At 53.0% G+C, this 27266-nt stretch overlaps 1 protein-coding gene across 1 annotated transcript in view; it reads right to left on the bottom strand.

The window, feature by feature from the left end:
• The window catches only part of GP9 (glycoprotein IX platelet), a 156981-nt gene extending 130108 nt beyond the window's left edge, over positions 1–26873 (bottom strand). The window contains exon 1 of the mRNA XM_079122162.1: positions 26869–26873. The gene's annotated coding sequence lies outside the window, so the exon portion shown is untranslated. The remainder of the gene's footprint in view (positions 1–26868) is intronic.
• Between the last annotated feature and the right edge of the window lie 393 nt (positions 26874–27266).

Raw genomic sequence — 27266 nt, 5'->3', positions numbered from 1 at the left:
GTCCATCTGCTTAATAAATCCCTGCATGAGACTCGGGTGTGGCCTGGAGCTTGGTCTCTGGTGACCTCCCGCGTGTCCTTTCACGGTGCCGTGACCGGATGGGCTGTCCCATCCCTCTTGCTCTCCCTGCGGGGATCTGAGCTGCCCTGGGATCCTACGCTGGGTCCTACGCCCACCCTCACCACTGCCTTTGGTTGACTCAAATGGCCTGCGGGTCCCGGGAAGTGACCGTTGAACGTCTGGACTCCCAGGGCCCCTGGCTTGGCCGGGGACACCCCGACCACAGCCTTCAGAGCCACAGGGATCCCCACCGTCAACCGAGTCCAAGGGTCCAGAGGGCCTCGCCCCAGGAAAGACCCTCTCTGCGGGTCTCGGTCACTGTTCCGGAGGAAGCCCTGGTGCCAGGCACCCAGAACCCCCACGGGCCTTAGCCCCGGCCACCGCCATCCTGAGGCAGTGACACCCCAAGAACAGTACGAGAGAACACGGACGCCTCTGCTTCTGCCTGCCGACGCTGTCCTTTGCCATGGCTGTGGCCACCTCCGCATCCCCTCGGACACCCCTTTAGGCAAATTCGGACTCACTGTGCTTTACCCCGACTTGAAGGCACAAAATTAGTTCGTCTCTGCCATCGAATTTGACCCCTCTATACCTTAGATAACGACTCCAAATGGCCACCTAACGGCACCCTAGATCCCACATGTTGAGGGACATTTTCCACGTTTGTGAGCCCTTGGGAAGCGTCCAGGCTTCTCGCTCCTCTGCTCCGAGCTGTCCCTCTGCTCCTCTTGTTCTCTGGCCCAGGTTCTACTAGCCTTTCAGACCCCTCGACCCCAGGACGCTGCTGACCAGCCCCCTCCCGACCCATCTCAACCTTGTCCTAAAAAGACCGGTTCCCTCTGTTTGCAGTTAGCCTTCACTAGTCTCTCCAGAGTCTCCCCATGACGGTTCCCGTGCTTAAATGTGCTCAGTGTGGTCTCTTTAAGCTGCAAGAGGGAGGCATTTAAAAGCAATCCCACCTGTGTCAATCCCACCCACGAGACCCTCCAAGTAAAGGATATATACGCCTGTTATGGGGCGACTTAAGAACAGACCCATCACCACTGAGAAGTTCACATTTGAGAGTCTTTATTCGCCAGCTGGCTGGCTGGCTCACACAATGCCCTTCCTTAGCTGCTGTGTAATGGGGATAATGTGTCCTATTGCTTCCCAAGTATTTCCTCCAAAGCGACTGTTCTTATTCTGTAAAGCACTGGGGTTTCTTAAGGAGCACGAGGATCAAGAGCAGAGACCCCCGGGACCTCACAGGACACGTCCACTTGCTGGAATCTTGGTGATAATTCTTAATAACATTTTATTAGCTAAAGCTTCAGCAATTCCTACAGATTTCAGAATGGATGCTTTTATTGGGGTGGGGTCCTGGGGACTGAACTCAGGGGCACTCGACCACTGAGCCACATCCCCAGCCCTTTTTCTATTGTATTTAGAGACGGGGTCTGAGTTGCTTGGTGCTTTGCTTTTGGGGATGTTGGCTGTGAACTCACAATCCTGCCTCAGCCTCCCAGGACACTGGGATTATAGGTGAGCCACGTGCCACCGTGCCCAGCTCAACAGTGTTGCTTTATCTGACAGATACGGATAATGACAGGATCTACCTCCCAGATCCGAGACCGGAATGGGAAAATACATGGGAAGAGTCACCAACGGAGCCTGAGCTATAGCATTAACCGCGATGGGGACGCATCGTTGACCCCGCCACAGGGACAATGTACCTGCAAGGGCCATCCCAGAGAATATGCTCTGGAGAGCGCGGCGTGCAAGACCCTCAGCGGGAGCCTCAGGAAGCAGCCCCCACACCTGCCAGCTCTGGGTGGGTTTGCAGAGAGTGCACAGCACGACTTCCCAGCAGGGAAGGTGATCTGCGCCATCTGGGCTTTGGGGTGGGGGCAGACAGGACAGAGAGAGTCGGGAAGGACAAAGGGCTGAGAAGCAGCTCTGTTCTCAGGGGGAGGCCTGAGGGCAGGAGATGCACCTGCCCACGGTGATGAGCAGCGAGCTGTGCTTGAGGCCAGATGTGCACTTAGGAGAAGATGCCCCTGTGCTGCCTCTGCCCTTGGCACGGGCTTGGGGTTCCTACCGGGACCCAGTGGAGCTGCCAGCCAATGCTGCAGCCATGGTGGTCCAGGGAAAGGGTCCCTGAGAAGGAAGCGGGAGAAAGGAGCTGCAATTGGCCTTGGCACAGACCATGGCGCAACTTAAGGGAGACATAGAGTTGGGGTGTGGGTGTCCCCAGAAGCCCCCGTGGAGATGGTGCAGGAAGGTTCAGAGGGGACACGATCGGGTCCTGAGAGCCTCAACCCGGTCAGTGTCTGGCTCCCTGGGGGATCCGCTGGGGGCACCTGGAGGCAGGTGGTGTGGTGAGGAGGTGGCACTGGGGCCTGGCTCTGGGGACACATGTGCATCTGGGAGTGGAGTCTCTCTGCCTCCTGGTCCCCAGGGGAGCTGCTTCCCTGCCCCACACTCTTCCTCCATGAGGTTCAGCCTCCCCTCAGGCCCGAGGAACGGAGCCGGCCGCCTGTGGACTGAGCCCTCTGCCACCGTGAGCCCCAAATCCACTCCTCCTCCTCTACAGTTGTTCTGGTGGGTCCTTTAGACACAGTGGCAAAAAAAGTTGAGTAAAACACAGAGGAGAGGTGGCCTGGCAGGTTGGGGAGAGGGAAGGGGGTCAGTCCTGGTGACAGGGTGCAGGACCAGGAGGGCAGGTGCACCTTGAGCCCAGTGGGGTGAGCCAGGGAGACCGAGGTCTTGGTCGTCGCCATTTGGCCACTTTAAAAAAAATTATATTCAGTTGCAGATGGACACAATATCCCTATTTTATATATTTATTTTTGATGTGGTGCTGAGGGTCAAACCCAGTGCCTCACACATGCAAGGCAAGTGCTCTACCACTGAGCCACAGTGCAGCCCCCTTTGGCCACTTTTGAGTCCTGAGCAGGTCGGCTGCCTGGGCACTAGAGGTCACTGGGTATTGCCAGAGCCCTTTGGCGGTCACCACCTGTTCAAGTTCTGCTCGTGCCCCATCTGCCTTCCAGGAAGGAGGCAGGGCTGACCCCTTCCTTACTGAGCAGAGTGGAAGGCAGTCCTGGAGGCCTGTGGGTCAAGAACTCACCAGGTCCAGCAGCTCAGGAGGCTGAGGCAGGAGGATCAAAAGGTGGAGGCCAGCCTCAGCAACTTAGCGAGGCCTAAACAACTCAGCGAGACTCTGTCTCTAAATAAAATATAAAAAGGACTGGGAATGTGGCTCAGTGGTTGAGCACCCCTGGGTTCAATCCCTGGGACCAAATAAATTAAATTAAAAAAATAAATAAGTCACTGGGCAGTTCTCAGAACTGGACTGGAGCTGACCCTGGCCAAGTGCCACTGGTACCTGCTCTAGGTTCCTGCTGGTGGTTTTCAAGTTTCTTTGGGAATTAGCATTGAGAGAGAGTCATCTCCCGAGGTCTAATTGCTCTTTCCACCCCACAGCACATGCACCAGGCCTATGTGATTGCCTTCCTTTGTATTGCCTCATTAAAAAACAAAAACAAACACACACACACACAAAACTACCTCTAATGCTTTCAAATAATACTGAAAAGCAAGTGAGGACAGATTACATGTGCTGTGAGAAAAGGCTGATCCAAGCAGATGCACTGGTAGAAAATACTGCAAGCTTTTTCTCAGACAAAACTTACCTGTTTCCCAGGATGCCCCCCACTTAGCTGGGGCTCCTGCATCTTTTTCTTTTCTTTTCTCTTTTTGTACCACATATGGTACCCAGGGGTGCTTAAACACTGAGTCATGTCCCAAACCCTTTTAAACATTTTATTTAGAGACAGGGTCTCAGAGTTGCTTAAGGGCCTAAGTTGCTGAGGCTGGCCTCCACCTTTCGATCCTCCTGCCTCAGCCTCCCAAACCACTGGGATTTCAGGCATGTACCACCACACCCAGTGAGTTGGTTGGATTGCGCCTGGTGATCTGGGGGACACTGACTGTAGTCCTACTGCACACTGCTGTGACTTCATGGCAGGCAGGGTGGCTCTCTCAGGTCCACCGTATTTTCTACGCTCCCACTGGCCGCTGCTCCAAAGTACTTCCCTCGTTCTCAGGGATCTGCAAGAGCTAGAATGTGGGATGGTGCCCTGGGGGAGTCCAGGAGGACCATGGGCTTAGGCGGAATGAACCAGTCCTGCCAAGGCACAGGCGACACGGGTGCTCCGGGGAGACTGACCCCTTTGGTGCCCACCTGGAGCGTCTCTCCCTGCCCTCACAGGCCGGGTGGGTTGACCAGCAACACAGGACCCAGCACTCTCCAGGTGCTGAACACAGTGCTCCAGGTCACGGGTTAGGCTGCCTGACCCTGGAGGGTGTCTGAATCCCACTCGGGATGAAGAGGGTGCAGAGGCATGGGGCACTAGGGAGGCTGTGGCCAGGTCAGTGGGCTGGTGGCAAGTGCCAGGGCCCTCAGGTCGGCTGCATGCCAGCATCTGGGAACGGCTCTGGTACGCAGTGGAATCCCACGCACCTTGTCCTGGTGGCTTCACCGCATCCCACCTCTCCAAGGTCACCCCAAAGTGGCCATGCGGTGGCCACTGGCCCTGACCCTGCACACACCCCTGCCCATCCTCCTGCCCTGGCCTCAGACAGCACTGCCTTGCCCTGGTTTGGACCAGGAGAGCCAGGTGACCACAGATGGCTGATGACCCATTGAGTTTGAACGACCCTGGGCGGGGCCACTGTCCTGGACATGTGCTCTGAGTGACATGCAGTCCTGGACATCGTGCTGGGGCCTACAGGACCCTCTGTGCGGCTGGGCACTGGGGGCACCTGTAGCCACGTGTCCCAGCTCCCTGGGACCCTCCCGTGCATGCTGCCTCTGTTCCCATGCACTTCACAGGCCCGTCACTTGCTGGTCACTGCGTCTGTGTGTGACATGGGCCCACACCCGAGGGAACGTGTCACCCAGGGTCCACCAGGGCCCATGCCTGCGTCTGCCACCAGGCGTCTGCCCTGTGCTGCCCGGCTCTGCCCCGGGTCGGGGCGGGCTCCCAGCCGAGGCCTGAAGTCCCTGTGCTGCCTTGTCAACCCAGCCAGGTGCCAGGAAGGAACCTGGCCAGAAGGATCCGCCCTCCACACCCCTGGCCTGGGCCTTGGCTCAGCGACCCCCCCGCTGCAGCGCCCCCTGCCGGCCATCGGGTCGCACTGCCCGCTGCAGAGTTGGCGGCCCCCCACTGGGAGCGCTAAGGTCGCCACTACTGCAGAGCCCCCAGCCTGCTGCTGGTCCCCTGCCCTCCCCTGGGGCCCCGATGCCCCGGTGCAGGCGCACACCCTGGACTGTGGCTGCTGGACAGGAAGAGACCAGAGCGGAAGAGGGAGGCCAAGCAGGGCGGTGCCCAGGCCTGTCCCTGACCCACCGCAGCCTCCAGGGACGGCCCCGAGCTGGGACTGGCTCAGGGAGTGGCATGGACTGAGAAGCGCCAGAGGATGGCCTGTGGCCTCTGCCCAGGGGAGGCCCGGGGTGGGGGCCAGGCAGGACCTTCTCCCCAAGACCTGGTGGAGTGAGTGGCCAGGTGCCACCGTGAAGGCCCCTGCTCCCTCCCAGGTGGCGGGCTGACCTCCTCCTTCCCTCTGCTTGCCGGACTCGGCTCCCTCAGGCCTCGTGGAAACAGGGCTGACCAGACCCTTCCACCCAGGCCCGGGGCCTTCAGGGTCTTCCTGGGAGAGCCCAGCACGTCCACGAGCCCCGGGAGCCCCAGCTGGGGGAACAACCTGGTCACCTGCGTTTCAGGGCAGGTTTGGGACACGAGGACACCCATGGAGTGTGACCAGGTCAGGCTGAGGCTCCAGCGGGACCTTGTCTAAATCTCGGGCAAGGCGAGGAGGGCCGGTGGGCACCCTGCGAGGCCAGGAGAACTTCAGGTCCCTCCTGGAGCCTGATCTATGGCCCGTCTGCATCTCTTCCCAGTTTCCCTGCAGAGACGCATGGGGGCCCCTGAGCCTTTGGGGGTTTGGCGGGTGTCACCAGGTTCACTTCAGCTCCCGCGGAGCCTGGGCCCCTCAGTGACCTTGGAGGATCTAGATTATCCCAGGAGCCTGGGGTGTTGGAGCCGGGGAAGGGGGGCTGGCAGGAGGGCGGCACTTCTGCAAGCTGCGTATGGTTTCTAGAATGTCCTCGTCCCGGACTCGGTGTTTTTTTCCACGGGAGGCGGGTGTGGGGACCTTCCCTGGCTGCTGGCACATAGACCGGGCCTCGGAATGTGTTCAGGACCCCGATCTACTGCCTACCTGGCCCTGACCTTGCTGCCTCTCACTGGCCACCTGGGCCGGTGTGATGCCCTTGTGCAGCTGAGCATCCGAATCTGACCACAGCCTGCACCTGGCCACCTCGCTGCCCAACTCCACCCATTTCCAGTCAATCCATTTACATTAAAAAAAAGAGTGAGTCCTGGGACACACCCAGTGTTGGGTTTGATTCTTTATATCGTACGGATCTTGTGAGCTGTCACGTAAGTGAATACATACTTACATTGTGTAATCATCAAACGTGTTTTGCGAGCATTTCCTTTTCTCACATTGCAAAATATTTGTTAATATGCAATGATCGTACATACTTATGAACCACACTGTGGTATTTCAAGGCACGTGAATGACACGTGACCACGTCACCGTGACGCACTTTCCTTCCCTGCGTACATAGATCCTGATGGCTCTGGGCTGGGTGGGAGGGCAGGGGCGGAGCAGCTGCCCAGCCGCGTGAGGCCCTGGGTTCAACCTCAGCACTGCACAGAAAGGAGAGGGAAAACAGAAAGCATGCTGTCAAAGTCAGCTGGCCAGTGACATGGCAACCGCTCCTGGGGTCGTGCTACATGGGAAAAAGGCACAGGCCTGGAAGCCGGGAAGTGCTACGTATCCAAACATGTTATGCACGAAAACTGCTGGGACGGAAGCTCACAGGCGAGATAATCTCAAAAAGAAACGGCACCTTCCAATCCGACCCTCCATCCTGCAGGAACTCCAGGGCGGGGCGGGAGGTGGCATGGTCTGCTCCTGTGCGCACGGCCTGGGTCACCCAGGCGATGGCCAGCCAGATGGACAGGTGCAGGCACGCTCGTGCTGGGCTGGAGCTGCTCCTCTTGACGGCTGTCCTTGTCCAGGCCCTGGCCACCCATGTGCTCCCCAGGAGATGCGCTCTTCTGGGCCAAGCCTGAGGTGCAGCCAGACCAAGGGACATGGTGGTGGATGGGCCACTCTTCCTGCCCGTGGGTGCGTGGCATCTCCTCCAGAGCGTGGAGCCCACTGACCACACCACCTCTGCCCTCTGCCCTCGCCAAGACACGGGAGACGACCCGACACAACCCTATTCTCGGGCCACATGGGCACCCCTCGTAGTGCCCATGGAGCAGCAGATCACCCCTCAGGAGCCTGAGGCCAAGACAGGCTCTTCCATTCCCACGGCCCCGCCTCAGGAATCGGGGACGGCTTCTTGGAATCGGGCTGTTGGCAAGCTCAAAAACACCCGTGTTTCGTGGGCGGGCGGGAAGGGGACTGAAGGACAGGTTCACACGCTGAGAACGTGGGGGGTGTGGCCTGTGACAATGATAGGCTCCATCCCCAGACCAAGAATGAAAAGAGCAGCAAGCTGGCCCTGTGGGCTCTGGTGCAGGCTGCCCGTCCACCCCTGCAGGCAACGGCACTGGGCCCGAGAGGTCGTGGTCCCCAGAGGGCAGCTCACAGGCGGATGGTGCCATCCAGAGGAACCCTGAGCTTGTCACTTTCCTCATTCCCATCAGCCAACAAATGCACGCGACTTGGGACAGACCCAACGTCAAGGGCCATTTACCTGTCTTTCCTTCCGGTTCCGATTTGCAATATGTAAGTTTTGTGGGGGGCTCAGGGGTTGAACCCGGGGCACTCACCCTCTGAGCCACTTCCCCAGCCCTGTTCTGCATTTGTTTAGAGACAGGGTCTCGAGTGGCTCAGCGCTCCCTTTCGCTGAGGTTGGTTTGAGCTTATGATCCTCCTGCCTCAGCCTCCTGAGCTGGGATGACAGGCGTGTGCCACCGTGCCCGGCAACACATCACCGTCTTTCCAAGCCAAAGGACGCCACTCTGACACAATGTGCTCTTCATATGCGAAACAGAGGCGAGCAGAGTGCACTGATCAGCTGTTGCACACCTGGATCAACGACATCACGTGTCACTGGAGAAATGGCTGGAAGAACTGAAGCCCCCAGCAGAGCCTCGAACTCAGCAGCAGGTGACAGCAGAGCACGGATGTGACAGGCCACACTCGCACAGCGACATCTTCAAGGTCACTGAGATACGGTCAGTTGATGTCTCCACTGGAATCTTGCTGTATGTTTTTAAGTCTCATTCCTGGAAAACTGAGCACGTGGTGACCGGTGGAGACGCTTACCAGACACCTGCTCCCCTGGGAACGCGAAGAGCCCATCGGTCCACCTTCTCCTTCCTTGGCCAGGTTCAGCCCCGAGCCTTGGTGTTCAAGTCAGAGTAGAGCTACGCACGTGCACATTCCTTGACTCCGCTGACCAGCCTCTCTCTTCTCTCCCTCTCCTTCTGAGCCTGAGAAGCAACGTCCCCATCACCCTGCTGATGGACGCACCCACAACCAGACTGCCGCCCCAACTCGCTTGATACACACGGGTCAGCTCGCAAAGCATCCTGGGAAACGTGCTGGAGGTCTTCTCACTGGTGCAGGGCCGGGTCTGAGGGACTCTTTGGGGGTCTGCACAGCACCTGCAGCATCCTGCTGGCCAGTGTGCAGACCTCCGCCCATCATGCCTGGATGCCAGTCTCCAGCACTCGACCTCGTGGAGTGACGGCTGGGTGGGCTCCAGCACACCAGGGCCAGCGCGCTGTGGCTACCTGTGTTGCTCTCTGTGGAGCGCCAGGGCGTGTCCTAATCCAGTCTGAACGGAGGTCCTTGGGAAAGAGGGCACCCACAGGCCCCAGAGCGCGAGCCAGCGGTCTCTTTCCACTGTCGCTCATGTGCACTGAGAACCCACGGAGATCCAGGCTTCTCATGCTCCACTGGAACCACAGCTGTTTTGATAGGACCTGTTACTGGGAATGTCTGAGTCTTTTTTTTTTTTTTTTTAATTTAAAAAATTTTTTACAGACTGCGCTTTGATTCATTGTACACAAACAGGGTAGAACTCCTCATTTCTACGGTTGTGCACAATGCAGATTCACACCATTCATGTGATCATACATGTACACAGGCTAATTCTGTCTCAGCCCACTATCTTTCCTTCTCCCACCCCCTCCCACCCCATTTTCCTCCACACCATCCAAAGTTCCTCCATTCTTCTCTCCCCCTCCCAGCCACCCCGCCTCGTTATGTATCATCATCCTTTACAGAGAAAACATTCAGCCTTTGGTTTTTTGGGCTTGGCCTATTTCACTTAGCATGATATTCTCCAACTCCATCCATTTACCAGCAAATGACATCATTTTATTCTTTAGGGCTGAGTAATATTCCATTGTGTATATATACCAGTTTCTTTTGGGGGTACCAGGACTTGAACTCAGGGGCACTCGATCACTGAGGCACATCCCCAACCCTATTTTGTATTCTATTTTAGAGACAGGGACTCACCGAGTTCCTTAGGGACTCAAACGTGCAAGCCTCCTGCCTCAGCCTCCTGAGCTGCTGGGATTACAGGCGAGGGCCATTGTGCCTGGCTTTGAGTGGCTGGCTTTTAAGGACACAATCCCACCCTTGTTGCTGGTGTGCTCCCATTCACAGGTAGGGTACCATTCTCTCAGTTCAACCCCTGCCAGGTTCTCTTTGGATGATTTTAAACACGTCCAAGAAAAATAAAATCTGAACACTCTCAAATGACTTATGGTCAAATATTTATAGTAATTAAATAATATATATTTTTTGTACCAGGCATTGAACTCTAGGGCACTTGGCTACTGAGCCACCTCCCCAGCCCTATCTTGCATTTTATTTAGAGACAGGGTCTCGCTGGGTTGCTGAGGCTGGCTTTGAACTCATGATCCTCCTGCCTCAGCTTCCCAAGCTGCTGGGATGACAAGGCCTTTGCAGCTGCACCCAGTTTTTTCCCCCCAAACTTGATGTCACAAATACAGACAGCAGGGAAGGCTATGAACTCGCCCAGGAGGCCTGACACTTGGAAAGATGTGCTCCCCAAGTGCAATGACTAAGCTCCTCCAAGATGCTCAGCCCTGGCTACAGAGCCTCCACAACTGGGGTAGGCACGTACGGAAAATCCACATTTTCTTCCTTAAGAGGGAAAGCACACAGAGACAGGTTTGGGGTCAAGGGTTGATGAAGCGGGACAAATCCACCCAGCTCAAATCCTAAGTCAGTCTCAATGCGTGGTCCTTCACGGAGGACCTCAGGAAGTAAGGGAGACCGTGAGCCCCACACGGGTGAGGGACTCTCCTGACTGGCTGAAAGTTCCAGGCAGCCTCACAGGATGGTCACCCATGGTCTGAGGTCCTCAGGTATCAAGGGACACCTCAGGCTGGTTCAGAAATGGAGGGATGCCAAGGGATGCCTTCCACCACCTTCATCTTTAAGATTTTCTTTGGGGGGTACCTGAGGTGAACCTAAGGGCACTGAGCCACCCCCTAGCCATTTTTAATATTTTAAAAATAAAACAAATAAAAACAGTTGCTTTGCACCTTGCCGAGTTGTCGAGGCTGGCCTCCAATTTGGGATCCTTCTGCCTCTGCCTCCCCAGCCACTGGAATTGCAGGCAAGCACCACTGCACCCGGCTTAAGATGCATTTGGAACACGTAAGATTTCTCTGACCCTCACGCCCTGAAGCAGCAGCATGTCATATGTTTTGGTACCCAAGTTTGGCCTGAATATCAATTGAAAGAGGGGAAAAATGCCCCCAGGGATATATAAACTATAATACCATTTTGCAGTCAAACTTTGTACAAGTGAGAAAAAAAAAAAAAATGGATCGGGTATCCTATATACTAGCATTTTTTTGCCTTGAGAGACAACCCAAAATTATGTAAGCAGTGTGAAATGGATCCCCGTCTGGGTGGCAGTCACTGGCCTCCCCAGGAGAGCAGTTTCTCTCAGGAAGAAGTGCATGCAGTGAACCACCTCCTGAACCTCCACCCCTTCCTACGTCAGGACTCCCAACAGAGCCCAAACACCTGCGAGGACACAAATCCAGGAGGCTCTTCCAGCCTCCTTCCCCTAGAAGCCATAGAAAGCTAGCCTTATAGGGTACAGGCCTCTTTTTCCCTACAAAGCTTGAGACAAAAACAAAGAAGCCAGGTGTGGTGGTGGCACAAGCCTGCTACCCCAGCAGCTCAGGAGGCTGAGGCAGGAGGATCAGAAGTTGGAGGCCAGCCTCAGCAGCTTAGTGAGGCCCTAAGCAACTCAGCAAGACCCTGTCTCTAAATAAAATACAAAATAGGGCTGGGGATGGGACTCAGAGGTCGAGTGGCCCTGAGTTCAATCCCCAATACCTCCCCTACCCTCCAAAAAGTCAAATAAAGATGATTCTCAGATGACTTGCTAAATATACAGAAGTGTTTCAGGCATACTGAAAGTTTATGACCTAACCTGGAAGAATATGGGGTTGTTATTAAACCAAACAACATCCAGCACTGAAAACCAGCTGGTTTATACAGGGAGATGAAAACACTCGTTCAACTTTGTTTTTTTGGTACCAGGAATTAAACTTGGGGGCACTGAACCAGCCCTGTTTTCTATTTTATTTAGAGACAGGGCCTCAGTTGCTTAGGGCCTCACTGGCTTTGAACTTGTGATCCTCCTGTCTCAGCCTCCCAAGCGGCTGGGATTACAGGTGTGTGGCACGCACCCCACCTCCCTCGACCTTTTAAGAAATACTAAGGAAAGCGTTAGCTGAATACACCGCCACTACAACATAACGCTGCCAGGTCACTAGCTCAGCTGGCTGTCCTGCAGCAGACACAGCGCAGCAAGCCCGCAGCTGCCGGCACAGCGCCGTCCGTGAACCCGCCGCGTGTCACCCTCGGGCTGCCCAGGACCTGCGCCCCTTAGGACCTTGAGGGGCTCCCTCCTGGGGTGGGGCACAGGACACGGTGGGCCTTCTCTTTCCTGTGCGCTAAACCTCATCTTTGCTCTTCCTACAAACGCGAACACCTCCTTTTGGCTTCTCCTCCTCCTCCTCTGACTTTGATCCGGCTGATGAACCACCCCCATACGGGCCCCCTGCTGCACAGACCCCTCGGGCCCCCGCTCTCCGTCTCCTTTGCCCCATTCTGCTTCTGCTTCCGCTCCCCACTCGGCCCAGCTAGGCCTCCTGCCACACGGTCCTGCACACATGTCCTAGCACCCTTATGGGGGTGGCTGGTGTGGAGGGAGTGATCAGAGGCCACGCTCCTTTCACGCTGTCCCATCTTTCCCAGATAGAGAAGCGGCTAGGCCCCTTCCCCTCCAACTCCGCAAACTTCTTTAAGGAGTTTCAGTACCTTTCCCAGTCTCATGACCTTACCTGGCATGACATTTATATGACCATGGCCGACACCTTGAGTTAGGGAACTGGTGTGTAATCATGCAGATGGGTTCACCAGTCGCCCCGACCCACCCCTCTGGGGCTGAAGCAGGACCAGATGGGGAGCCCCAAAGGGGACAGGGCGTCTGCGGCGGGACGATCGCCAAACCTGTGTCCTTACAGGTCTCTGAAGGGCCGCTATTGAGCCCATTCATCATGATAAACGTCAGGAAGTGATACAGGACAGAACTAAACCAGCCACCCACCCGAGGCGCTCACAGAGGCCGAGCTCAGATACTAATCAGGACCCTCACACTGCACAGGGACAGCAGCTGCTCGCGACTCATTCTTTCCTCCACCCTGATAACAGAGGATTTGGCTGGGAAGTGGGTCCCCAGGTCCTCCTCTAAAATGCCACCAACAGGGACATTGGGCAGTGGATGGCCCTGCGTGTCACCCTCGTCCTCCTCCCCAGGGACTTACTGGGATTGGCGATGGCTGACTGAAGGGCCAGGACGTCTGCACTGACGATCACCACTGCTCAGGCAGGCAGCTCCCTTTCCTTAGAGGTTCTGGAGCCCCCTTCTCAGTGCTGCAGTTTTGGGGGCCCACGTCCCCTGCCAGAGCCTCTGTTGTAGGGGTGGAGGAAGACCACACCGCCCTACAAGCCCTCCCTGAGTTGCCACATCAGACCAGTCTGCCTCACCCGCCCCCTTCTGATGATTCCCGTGTGCGCCGTTTGTAGAGACTGCTTGCAGCGTCTGGGGAGAAGACAGCACGCTTGTGAGCACGCGGGAGGATGCGCCCACCTGCTGGCGTGCGGCGCCTCCTCTCCTGCCCTTACGTGAGGCGGGGACGACGGAGCATGTGGGAGCCTCAGCAAAAGTGAGACTCCTGGAAGCGAGGAGCCCATGGGCGCCCATGGCCCCGAGCAAAGGGGAGAGCAGCGTGCTGCTGGAGGCGCTGGCTGCTGCGACTGCCTGCTCCTCGAGGCCCACACGGTGGCCACGCTGGGCGGAGCTGGTGTTGGCACCGAGGCGACTACCTGGGGAGAGAGGCAAGCAAGGAAGCACCACTGAAGAAAAATAAAGAAGCTGCCCGTTCCCAGTCTGCCTCCGATTCTTTCCCGCATCTCCTTGCTCCAGGGGCGACACCACATCCCTCCTGGGAAGGGCATCGTGACCGCACTGGGTGCTCTGCTTCCTTCTCGCCCGCCATGCGCCTCCACCAGGACTCCTGCTGTTCCCCTCCCGATCCCCTTCCAGGCTCCCTTGCTGACCCCGAGGTCTGGACACCCACACCCCGTAGCCATGCTCACCTGTACTCATTCACCTGCGGACACCACATCCCACCCAGCCAGGCCCAGCACCCCTCCCCTAAGGAGCCTCTCGGGGCTTCAGCCACCACCCAGGATCTGAGCAGAAAGGCCTCCTGCGCCAGCTCACCTGCTAGCACTCCCGGCCCGGCCGTCAGGAAGCCGAATGGACCGTCGCACCGTCCGGTGTGAGACCTGCACATCATCCGCTCGGTGCTCCCCGTCCTCCCACTGTGCCCAGTCCCTGCACCTCGCCCTGCTCCGTCCCCTCCTCCACCACGTACTTCTCTGCGTTGGGCTTGAAGGACGCCTTTTCCACTGGCCCTCTTCATCCTGGCTGGCAGGATCTCCCTGCCTTCCCCTGGACTGACCCTCTCCCTCAGTGGCCTGGACAGCCCTCCCACAGGGATTCTGGGACCGTCCTCACCTCTTTGGCCAAACACCGTCTCGTGTCTGCCTCTCCTTCGTTTCCTCCTCTCCTGCAGTGTGTGGATGATCTTCTATGCAGTCCCTCTCTCGAGGACTCTAAGGAGACACTTAAGCTTCTCAACTCCCTGGCTGACGGGGTCTGGGGTCTCTCCAGCAAAGGTGCAGCTTTCCCGCCTCAGCTTGTTTACTTAGGAGTCAGCCTCTCACCTGGACTTAGGGCCGTCACCGTAGAGAAAAGCATCATAGTGGAACATGCCCCCTCCATCCACCGAGGAAGAATCCTTTCCTTTCCAGGGCCAGCAGGATGTCCACGATCCTGGATCCCAAATTTTCCCATCCTGGCGGCCCCTTGTATGAGGCTTCAAAAGGCGCGCCCACTGCACCTCTCCTCCACCCGGAGGAAGTCCTTTGCAGACCCTAAGGAAAGCCCTTCTTCAAGCCCAGCCCTGCACCTCCCTGACATCTCCAGACCCTTCTACCTGTTTCTCTCTGAGAAAAGTGGGTTTGTCTGGGGCTCTTAGGACATGTTTGGTCCCACCTTTGGCCAGTGGCATACCTAACAAAAAGGCCAGACCCCACCGTAAGAGGCTGGCACCATGTCTTCGGGTGTTGGCCGCAGCATTTGTCTTAGTCCAGGAATCAGAACAACTTTCCTCTGGGGCTCCCACTGAAGGGCTCGCACCTCATCATCTGTCCGAGCTGCTTGCTTATGAGGGTCTGCACACTCTACCGCCCTGTCGGGGGTCAGCCTTGCAAGCTGCTCTCATAGAGGACGCTTCCATTTCCGCCAAGACACGCTCTCCTTTAAATGCAGCCACCCTCTTACCCTGCCTTCCACATACATGCTTCAGCAACCCACAGCTGCCTGAGACCCTGGAGGAGTCGCTCCCTGTCCCTCCAATGTCTGGAAGGGGCCTCACACAAGCCACTTTTATACGGTTCACTGATGGGAGCTCTTTTCTCCGTGAAGGGATCTGAGGGGCCGGATATGCCATGTCTCCCTGGAAAAGGCGGTCGAGTCAGGACCACTACCACCACCACCAACCAACAGGCGGAACTAAGTACCCTCACCCGCGCACTCACCCTCGCAAAGCGAGGCTCCCTCACCATCTGCACTGACTCCAAATATGCTTTGCACCTCATGCTCTCCCATGCTGCTGCTTGGAAAGAGGGGCCTTCTTTCTACAGAAGGGACTCCATCACCAACTGCAGCTGCACCCTGACCCTCCTTGAGGCTGTTCGCCACCTGGCAGCACAGGCTCGGACACCGGCGAGCCCTGACAGACCACTCGTTCACCTCTTCAGGCAACACGGCAGACGAGGAGGCCAAAGGGGCTGCCGCCAGCCCCCATGTGACGCTCCACGATCCCTCACCACCACCGCCCCCCAACAGGGAGACACTTTCCTGGCTCCACCGTTGGCTGCACCCAGACCTTTCCTCACTGTTCGACTCGCTAAGACTCTGACACCTCATTTCTGAAGGCTCGCTCCTCCACACGTGAAGTTTGCCTACGAACCAATCCTACAGCCATCAGACCCCCACTTTTCCAACTCGCCAGGCCTGTGGCGCCAGCCCAGGGGTAGACTGGCAACTTGATTTCACTCACACGCCCACAGGAAGACAGTCTAAGTACCTTCTGGTCATGGCGGACACCTTTTCAGGACGGTTGAAGCCATCCCCACCTCCAACAAAAGGGCGCTGTCTCCGCCTTCACCGTCCATGAAACCGTGCCTCACTCTGCAGTGCCCACCTCCTTCCACTCAGATAATAGGCCCGAATCCAGCCCCCAATCTCCCAACCACTTGCCAAGGCCCTTGGGGTCCCCTGGCGTGTCCACAGTCCCTCTTACCCACAGTCATCAGGTAAGGAAGAACGAACGAGCCGAACTCCTAAAAACGTCTTAACCAAGCTCTTCAGAACTTCACCGTGACTGGGTTCAGTAAGTCACAGCTCTTACTTTTCCCAGTCGGCACTGGACCAACCTTCTTCCCCCGGTGTGAACTGCACCCAGTGGGCGCGTGACACCGGCCCAGCCCCTTGCAACAGGCTCACCCAACCAACTCTCAGCCCATCTCACGCCCCGACCAATCAGCCTCTTCCCGCCCCATGTAAGTGTCTGCATTTTTAAAATAAATGGAACTGCTCCGGCGTTTGGTTTGGCTCGTGTCTCCCTGCGCTTCTTTCATTGGCGCTGAAACCGGGAGGGGAAACTCCTCAAATATGGAGGACCCCCGCCATCTGCCCTGGCCAAAGCCTCTCACCCTGTCCGCCTTCTTGAGCGCTGGCTACCTTGCAGCCACCACCGGCCAATTTGTAGGTGAGTCACCCCTGGGAGGCAGCCGCCCTTAACCTATCGCAGGGTGTCTGGCCGTGGTCGTCCGGCAGCCCTGGCGTCTGGTTATAGGGAGGAGACCGCACCCCACCTTGGTCTTTATGGCCACAGTGGACTCCCAGGTGCCTCTTCTGTCATCCAATCGGGCGGGAGGGAACCAAAGACCCCTTCTTTTTATTTCCTCTCTCTTTTTCTCTACCTTCTCCTTCCTTCCTCCATTTTCCGGTAAAAACCTAGTGCTAGATTCTCCGCGGCCGCTGGCATTTCTGCCTGGCAAGGGAATCCACAGGTGATGACCTGACTTTTCCTCTGCCCCCGACCCTACTAGGCCCCCGAATGGTTTTTCTCCTTGGGGACGCCTAAGTGAGCCATCCATTCATTTTTCCGGCCTGGAGATTTCTCTCTCTCTCTCTCTACTTTCAAAGGACGATGGGCCTCTTCTTCCCTCCTGAACAATCCCCCCTTAAAACGTTTACTCTCCAATTTGACTCGCCTCTCACTGACCCCAGACATCAAGCCAAAACTCTCATCAAATTCTGCACTCAGGACTGGCCTTCGTATCGCTTAATCAAAGTCAATGGCCTCCTGAAGGCTCCCTAGACCCTCAAATTCTGCGAGATCGTTCCAACTGTTGACAGCGCTTAAGAAAGTGGAAGGAGATTCCCTGCATGGAGGCTCCTCCCTCCTCGGTCCCACCCTGACCTCTGCACCCCCTGGACCCCGCACCACGTGCTTTCAGCCTGCAAACCCGCACTACCCCTCCTGAGTCCTCCTCCTCCTTTGACCCGGCCGACGGACCCCCTCCTTCCGCTCCCACTTCCCCGGCCCCTTCCTCGCCTGCTTCTGCTTCGTCACCATTTTTCTCTCCACCACCATCTTCTTCTCCTTCCAAGGTGCCATCTTCTCCCCCTTCAGCCTCCTTTAGTCCACCAGCCACCAGGTCCCGCACCCACAACCAAATTACCCAGCCCCATACAATGGCACCCTTAGGAGAGGTTGCTGGACCCCTCGGGTCATTTCCCTTTCCTACAACTGACCTCACTCAATTGGAAAAAAGGCTAGGTTCTTTCACTACTGACCCTACTACTTACACCCGTGAATCCAATGGGGCCCACGGTCTTAGCGTGACATTGACGTGCTCTTGGGCAACACCCTACTTCCCGAGGAACGCAGACGGGTCTGGGATCTAGCCCAAGCTCACGCAGATGACACTCACCGAATCAACCCTAACCACCCTACCGGGCCCCATGTAGGCCCCGAACAAGACCCAGACTGGGACTACGACACCACAGCCCCACTACAACCAAGAAATCAGTTTGCTGCCTGTATAATTGCTGGCCTAAAAAAGGCCACTCGCAAGGCAGTAAGCTTCCAAAAAAATCCAAGAGATAATCCAAAAACAAGGATGAAACCCCCTCTGAATTCTTAGATCGCCCCACTAAAGCTCCAGCAATCAACTGAGATCCTGAAACCCCCGATGGCAGGCGTGTCCTTATGACATATTTCCTGTCCCAGAGCTACCCCGACATAAAGGCTAAATTAAAGAAACTTGAACAAGGACCTGAAACACCTCAGACCGAAATTCTGGCTCTGGCCTTTAAGGTTTTTCGTAACTGGGATGAGAAAGCAGAACGCCGTACGTACCATAGGTATGAAAAAGCATAAAGCAACAAATTTCAGATGCTCGCCAGGTCCTACAAAGGGCCCCTCAGGGCCGACGCCAGCAACCTATGCAATGTTCCAATCCCCCAGGAGCCTGTTTTAAGTGCAAAGAGGGTCATTGGGCTAAAGCATGCCCTACTCCTAGGACCCCCAACACGCCTTGCCCTAAATGTCAGCAAATGGGCCACCGGGGTTCAGACTGACCCACCTCCCGAAAGGGAGCTGTGGCTAAAAATCCCAGTAGTGACTTCTTGGGCCTTGCACTCAATGACTGATGGGGCCTTGGGTCCTCCTCTCGGCTGTTACTATCAACAGGCAGGAACCCAGGCAACTCCAAGTAGATGGGCGCAGCATCAACTTCCTCCTAGATACAGGGGCCACGTTTTCAGTCTTGAGGGAGTTTTGGGGACCCATGCTGCCTTCATCCTCTCCTGTTGTCGGGGTAGGGGGGAAAACCATACTCCCATTAAAAACACCTCCTCTCACCTGCTCTATAGACGGTTTCCCTTTTTCCCATTCTTTCCTTGTAATGCCCCAGTGTCCAGTACCACTTTTTGGCAGGGACATCCTCTCACTCCTCAAAGCTACAATTTCTATACAGGCTCCATCGTCCCCCGCACATTTTTTAATGGCTCTCTTAGCTGATGATTTCACAATCCCTTTCTGCTCTGATTGCGCAGGTGGTAACCAAGACCACCCCAAACACAAGCACTTCCCTATCCCCACTTCCCTTGTAAACCCCATTGTCTGGCACATCTGTAACCCTTCTATAGTCGTCTGTCCCCCTATTAAGATCCAACTCAAAGACCCCACTCAGTTTTCTAATCAATCCCAATACCTGTTACCCACCACCTCGCTAATGGCCTCCAGCCCATCGGGACCTCCTAAAAAAGGGATTCACTCCCCTTTCAATACCCCTATCCTAGCAGTTAAAAAACCTAATGGTTCTTACCGCTTAGTGCAAGACCTCCTCATCAATGCTTCCATTATCCCCATCCACCCCTTGTCCCTCACCCCTACACCCTTCTCTCCCAAATCCCTGCTGCATCCACTCACTTCTCAGTAATAGATCTCGAGGATGCTTTCTTTTCCATTCCCCTTGCACCTGAATCCCAAGACATCTTTGCTTTCACCTGGGCTGACCCAGAAACCAGGCACTCTCAACAGCTTACATGGACAGTCCTTCCCCAGGGCTTCAGGGACAGTCCCCATCTCTTTGGCCAAGTCCTGGCAACGGACCTAAAGGACTTCCACTCAGCTTGCCCTGACTCCACTCTCCTTCAGTATGTAGATGACCCCCTCCTCTGCAGCCCTCCATGGAAACCTCAAAGCATGGCTCCATGTCCCCACTCAACTCTCTGGCCTGCAAGGGTCACCGCGCCTCCCCTCAAAAGGCCCCTCTGTCCTGTCCCATGGTCACTTATCTCGGGTTCTCTATCTCCCACGGAAGGAAGGCCATCACTACCGACAGGAAACACCTCATTAGCTCCCTTCCCATGCCCAAAACTAAAGCCGAAATCTTATCCTTCCTGGGCTTTGCAGGATATTTTAGGGCATGGATTCCCAATTACTCCCTCCTAGCAAGGCCTTCATACGACATGGCAAGGGCCCTCAAATGAGCCGCTACCCTCCACTCCCAGCCGGCCTTTCCACATAGTAAAAAGGGCACTTCTCCAGGCCCCAGCCCTCCACCTGCCGGACCTAGAAAAAACCTTTCTTCTCTATGTTCATGAAAAGGGAGGCCAAAGTGTAGGAGTCCTTAGACAAAACTATGGGCCAACTTTTGCCCCAGTAGCCTATATTCTCCAGGCAGTTGGACGCTACCATTAGAGGATGGTTCCCTGCCTACACGCCTTGGCAGCCAGCCATGACCTCCAAAAGGAAGCTCATAAACTCACCTTTGGGTCTCCCGTCACCATTCTTTCACCACATCACCTGAAAGATCTCTCCCCGCTTTCAGGATTCTTTCCCTACTGGTATTCTTACAGAGCCCCACAATATCTTTCAAACCCTGTCCCCCTTTAAATCCCACCTCCTTGCTCCCCATCACAACTAACTTGCCAGAGCCCCCAGTCCACAACTGTACTGAAGCTCTGGAGGCTTCTGTCCTGCCCACAACCATCTCTGAGGGGCCTTTGTCTGGTCCCGACTTCACGTGGTTTTCTGATGGCAGTTCCTTTATGCAGCATGGGGTCAGAGTGGCAGGATATGCCACTGTCTCCCTCTCCTCTGTGTGGGCTGGCAGGGAGCCAAAGGGCGTGCTTGGTGTGCCTGCAGAAAACAGGAGGCTGTTACCATTGGCTGCATGTGCGCTTGAGCTCGTGATCACTTGACTTTAACAGGATGGGGTGGACGTGTCTGATCGAAATTGCTTATGCATGAGACTGCTCACACATAGAAGGAGTTATCCAAATAAAAAAAAGAGCTCCTTCATGACAATCTGAGGCGTACGTGTCCTTATGTCTCACTGCACAGCGACATTTGGTGGCCCGTACGGAGAACGGTGAGCGCTCAGGTAAGGAATAAAGGAGAAAATTTTTTGCTAGCACAGTCAACTAGCAGGTTTCCCTATTCGAGGAAACAGTGGCCTTAAGGTACTAATGGAAGGCTCCCCTAGTGAGGGAACTTAACAGAAGGCTGTCCCAAGAGACACAAAGGACGTCCTGTAGTAAATCAATGTGTGTAAGGTGTTAGTTGTGTTAATATTTTTCTTTCTTTTTCTTGTTTGGTTTCTGTTTGTTGTTGTGGTGATCAGAGAGGCCATATTATAGCCATGGGATCGGAAATTTCATGGATTCGCATGGAAGGCTCTCTTAAGGCATTGTTAAGAGAAAATGGAACTCTGTTAAAGTCTAAAACTGCGCAGACGTTCCTTAAAACTATAGAAGAAGCCTGTCCTTAGTTCTTAGAAGAAGGGCTCCTTACTGTCCCTCAGTGGGAGCATTTGGGCAAGGACCTCCATAAACAAAATGAAAAAACGCCTCTCACTCTTGGTACTTTGCCTATATGGACATTAGTTCATTTCTGTCTGACTTCCAAAAAACCAAAATTTCAAGAACAGCTAAGAGAAGGGGAAGAGATATTAGAAACTGTAAAAGAAGAACAATTGAGCCGAGCTTCTGAAAGAGAAAGTAGACAGAACAGGGATGTGACTCTGAACAACAGGAGCTACCTGAGACAGAGCTAGAAAAGAAGTTCTCTCAGTGGCATTTAGCCCCTACTGCACCGCGCCCTCCGGCGTATAATCCAGGTCACCACTCTTTTCCAAGTTGTAGGGGTGCACACACTTGCTGCACAGGGGCGGCCCCCAGACAGTGGGCTGATGTAGAATCTCGATCAGTGTTCCCAATATTCCCGGTATTTGAAGATCAAAACAATCAGAGACATCATCAAATATTAGATATAAAATTAGTGAAACAGTTAAAAGAGGCAGTTATGTCCTATGGAGGACAAGCTGCATTTACCGTTTCTTTATTGGAGAATGTTGCAAGTCAAAATCTTACTCCGACTGATTGGGGTAATTTAGCAAAGGCATGTTTATCTGGGGGACAATACCTCATGTGGAAGGTGGCCAACCAGGAGTTATGTTCCGATACTGCCCGACATAATGCAGTTGTGGGAAATCCTCAATGGGATCTAGACATGCTGACAGGCCAAGGACAAAATGAAGGGCAAGGTAATCAGATTAATTTCCACCCCGGTGTGTACCAACAAATTAGTACTGCTGCCACCAGAGCTTGGAAAACGCTGTCAGGTGCTGGCGATCTTCGAGGACAGTTATCTAAGGTTATTCAAGGCAACAATGAACCCTATGCCGACTTTGTAGACAGATTGATTCAAACAGCAGGACCTATATTTGGAGATGTAGACCAGGCTATGCCTTTAGTCGAACAGCTTGCATATGAGCAAGCAAATAAATGGCGTAAAGAAGCAATAAGACCTTGGAAAAGCAAAGACCTTGGAGCCTATTTAAAGGCTTGTAGGGATATTAATGAGGCTTTTATTCAAGGTCAGGTGATGGCTGCAGCGCTTGCACAGGGTCTTAGAGGCAGTGCCAACTCCCACCCAGGACAACAGTGTTATCAGTGTAAACAATATGGACACATGAAAAAGGACTGCCCCCAGGGTCCTGTGCCAAAATTATGTCCCCGATGTAAAAAAGGGAAACACTGGGCAAGTAACTGTAAATCAACTAGAGACAAAGGTGGTAACCCTTTACCTCCAAAAAACGGGAATCAGGGCCCCCGGCCTCGGGGCCCACAAATATACGGGGCTATCCAGTCCGTACCTCGGACCCATTACCCCTTGACTCCCCAACTAGACAAACAAGAGGAAGCGCAGGATTGGCCCTCTGTGCCTCCGCCAGAGCAGTATTAACTCCAGAGATGGGAGTACAACCAATCCCAACTTCAGTTGTGGCCCATTACCTAAAGGAACAGTGGGACTAGTTCTGGGGAGGAGTTCTTCTGCTTTAAAAGGACTAAATATTGTCCCTGGAGTTAGACCCTGATTTTACAGGAGAAAAAAAATCCTTGCTTCTTCACCAAGAGGTGTAGCAATAGTAGCTCAGGGTGATCGCACAGCTGCCATGATCAATATCCATCACAGAATATTATTAGGGGAAATAAAGGATTAGGTTCTACTGGCCAAAATATGGTCATGTTAACATCGGATTTAAAAGATAGACCTATGACAAAGTTAGTGATAGAAGGCAAAAGTTTTGAGGGCTTATTAGATACTGGGGCTGACAAAAATATTATCAAAATTACAGAATGGCCCAAAGCCTGGCCACTTCAACAGGCAGATCAGACTTTAAGGGGATTGGGTATAGCTTCTGATCCTAACAAAAGCACAGCCATATTAAAATGGAAGGATGAAGAAGGTCATAGTGGTACCGTCCAACCTTACGTCCTTGAACATCTCCCGGTAAACTTGTGGGGGAGAGATCATGGAACAGATGGATTTACATCTCACATCCGAGATCCCATACAGTAATCTAAAAGCTAATCAAGTGATGTTAGCCCAAGGACACATACGGGGAAAAGGTCTTGGGAAAAGTAGTCGAGGACCTACTTCACCCATTTTAGTTACTCCAAAACAAGATAGAAAGGGATTGGATTTTCATTAGGGGTCACTGAAGCAATTAAAATAACATGGAAATCTGATATACCTGTCTGGGTCCCTCAGTGGCCCCTCTCAAAAGACAAATTAGAAGCGGCCCAGCAATTGGTTAAAGAACAACTAGAGGCCGGACTCCTGAAACCATCCACCTCTCCTTTCAACACACCAATATTCATAATAAAAAAGAAATTGGGAAAATGGAGGCTCTTACATGACCTAAGAGCAGTAAATTCTATAATGGAGCCCATGGCACCTATTCAATTAGGATTACCTACTTTATCGACTATCCCAGTTAATTGGCCCTCCAGTGTAATTGACATAAAAGATTGCTTCCTTTCCATTCCATTCCATTCCAAAGACACCAAAAGGTTCGCATTTACTGTGCCCTCACTTAATAACAGTTCTCCTAATAAACGATATGAATGGATAGTCCTCCCACAAGGCACGGCCAATAGCCCCACTATGTGTCAAATATATGTAAACAAAGCTATTGAACCCATACACCTAGCAAATCCTCAACTTTTAATCTATCATTAAATGGGTGAAATTTTGTTAGCTCATAAAGAAAAAACTGTCTTGGAAAATTGTTATAGTTCCTTAATAAAGTCACTAAAAAGGTGGGGCTTACATATTGCCATTGATAAGGCACAAATGAGACACCAAAAACTTCCTGGGATCTATCATAAATGCAACTGTGGTTAAACTCACAAAAATTAGTATTCGAGTAGACCAAGTTAAGACTTTGAATGGCTTTCAAAAGCTATTAGGTGACATTAACTGGATTAGACCTTACCTTCACTTACCCACCTCAAGTTTGGGCCCCCTGTTTGACACTCTTAAAGGTGATTCTGATCCCCTTTCTAAGTGGGTGCTTACCCCTAAGGCTCGAACAGCTCTCAAGCTTGTTGAAACAGCTATGGAAAAGGTTCATCTTGATCGTATTGACCTAGTTAAGCCTTTATCATTCATTGTCTTGGCCACAAATAAGTTACCCACAGGAGTGTTTTGGCAAAAGGGTCCTATTCTATGGGTTCACATGAATTATGCCCCTAACAAGGTCTTATCCTTGTTTACTTAATCTGTGGCAGAATTAATCCTTAGGGCGTTAAAAGTATCCCTTTCCACCTTTGGGTCACATCCCTGGACAATCACTACTCCATATACTACTGATCAGATACAATATCTTATTAATAATTCAAATTCATGGGCTGTAGTCTTTACTAGTACTTCTGCTGTGTTTGACAATCATTTGCCATCTGATCCTCTTCTCCAATTTTGGAGTCAACATTCTATAATTTTCCCCAAAGTCACCTGAAAAGAATCTATTTTAGGAGCTACTCTTATATTTACTGATGGATCAAAAAATGGTACAGGTGCCATTACTGTAAATAATGTTACAGAAACGTTGTTTAATACTCTATCTGCACAACAAACAGAACTATTAGTAGCTATAGAAGTATTCAGAACCCACCATGAGCCCTTTAACCTATTCTCTGATAGCAAATACGTTGTTAATGCTATTCAAAATTTAGAATTAACTGGTCTGCTCTCCCTCACTTCCACCATCTCTAAGTATTTACAATCTTTACATAAAACTTATTTGGGATAGAAAAAGCCCTTTTTTGATTGGGCATGTTCGAGGCCTTCCAGGTCCTCTAAGTTTACCCAATGATTTAACAGACATGGCCACCAGAGACCCACATATCTTTGATGCACTTGAAAATGCAAAATAATTTCATTCCAAATTTCACGTAAATGCTTCCACTCTACGTACATGCTATAAAATTACTAAGGCAACAGCTCGGGACATAGTCAAGTCTTGTGCTAAATGTGCTATACTTATTCCCAACCCCTCGTTAGGAGTAAATCCAAAAGGGCTTCAGCCCAATCATATTTGGCAAATGGATGTGACTCATTATTCAGAATTTGGAAAACTACAAGTCATCCATGTGTCAATAGATACCTTTTCAGGATTTATTATGGCCTCTGCGCTTGAGAAAAAGCCAAAGATGTAATAACACACTGTTTACATTCTTTCTCCATCCTACGGGTTCCCAAACAAATTAAAACAGATCATGGTCCTGGACATACGTCCCAGGCCTTTAAACAATTTTGTTCCACCTTTGGTATTCAACATGTCACAGGAATTCCCTATAATCCTACTGGACAAAGCATCGTTGAGCGTGCCCATTTAACACTTAAAAACATGCTTTATAAACAAAAAGGGGGAATAGGGGCATCATACAGATCCCCAAAAGATAAATTATCTGTTTCCTTGTTCATTTTAAATTTTTTTTTTTTTTTTTTTTTTGGAGCTGGGGATTGAACCCAGGGCCTTGTGAATGCAAGGCAAGCACTCTACCAACTGAGCTATAACCCCAGCCCCATTTTAAATTTTTAAAATCTTGATTCTGAGGGCCGATTGGCTGCTGACCGTCATTCAGAGCCTAATAAAAAACATTTATCAGGACAATGGAAAGGCCCAGATCTGATATTAATCTGGACCCGGGAGTCTGTTTGTGTTTTCCCGCAGGACGCACAATCGCCAATTTGGGTGCCTGAAAGATTGGTCAAGGCTTCCTCATTAGAAAACCAACAACAAGAAGATGTGGAAGTTCCTCCAACTGCTGTTGTTGATGATCCCTCACCATGTTAATGGAGGAGCCGTGCGCTGCCTATGGGGGATAGTAAAGGCGTGGCCTTGCCCTTTGCCCCTTACTAACTCTTCCAATCTATATCCTCCTATTCTTACCACTAATTCCACATTAGGGTCACCTACCGTACCCTTTTCTCCTGACTTAGCACCCTTCCCAAATGGCTCCTACGACTTAGCAGGTTATGTGGGAACCTGCCCCTAAGTTTGGCTATGCTAGACCGGTAGTCAGAGATGGTAAGATTCGTGAAGAGCTCATACCAACCTAAGACAGGGAATGAAGACATAAGCTTCATTTTCCGATGACGGGTAAGGATGTTGCTCTGTCATGGACGACCTAAGACAGGCACGGTCTTTTTATAAACAAACGGGGAGATGTGGGCTGGCAGGGAGCCAAAGGGCGTGCTTGGTGTGCCTGGAGAAAACAGGAAGCTGCTACCATTGGCTACATGTGCGCTTGAGCTCGTGTTTGCTTGACCTTTAACAGGATTGGGTGGACGTGTCTGATCGAAATTGCTTATGCATGAGACTGCTCATATATAGAGGGTGTTATCCGAATTAAAAAAAGAGCTCCTTCATGACAATCTGAGGTGTACGTGTCTCTATGTCCCGCTGGACGGCGACACTCTATAATCGAAGCAAAACCCCTTCCAGCAAACACCACTAACCAACAGGCCGAGCTCATAGCAACTACCCGGGCCTGTGAACTAGCTGCAGATGAAACCTGGTCTCTTTACACTGATTCCAAATATGTTTTTCATATTCCATTGTCTCATGCTGCCATATGGAAAGAAAGGGGCTCCTAACAACCAAGGTCACCTCGGTCACTGACTCAAAACTCATTTCTGACCTATTGGAAGCCTCAAAGCTACCATCTGAACGTGGCATCACACACTGTGCAGCTCCCCACGCTGACTCCTCAGGCCGCACGATCGGCCGCCCTCCAGTGCTCAGTCCCTCCCCACGCCACGCTCACTCCTCCGATGATGTGTCTGAACGAGATCATCGGCATCTTTCCATTCTCTCCATTCCCTGTTTCACTCTAGCCCCCAAAGTCTTGAAACCTTTCTTCAGTCATTTTCCACCCTCCCTGCGGATGATGGCGCCCTCGTACATCTCCTCGACACGCCACACTTGTCAACGAACGAATTCTAACACCCGGCGGCCAAAACCCTTCCCTGCCCATCAGGCCCGAGGGCACATCCCCGCAGCTGACT

Source organism: Sciurus vulgaris, assembly GCF_902686455.1.
Source record: "Sciurus vulgaris genome assembly, chromosome: 19".
NCBI classification, from domain to species: Eukaryota; Metazoa; Chordata; class Mammalia; order Rodentia; family Sciuridae; genus Sciurus; species Sciurus vulgaris.
The sequence above is the reverse complement of the archived record's forward strand: the minus strand, read 5'-3'. Positions and strand labels throughout refer to the sequence as shown.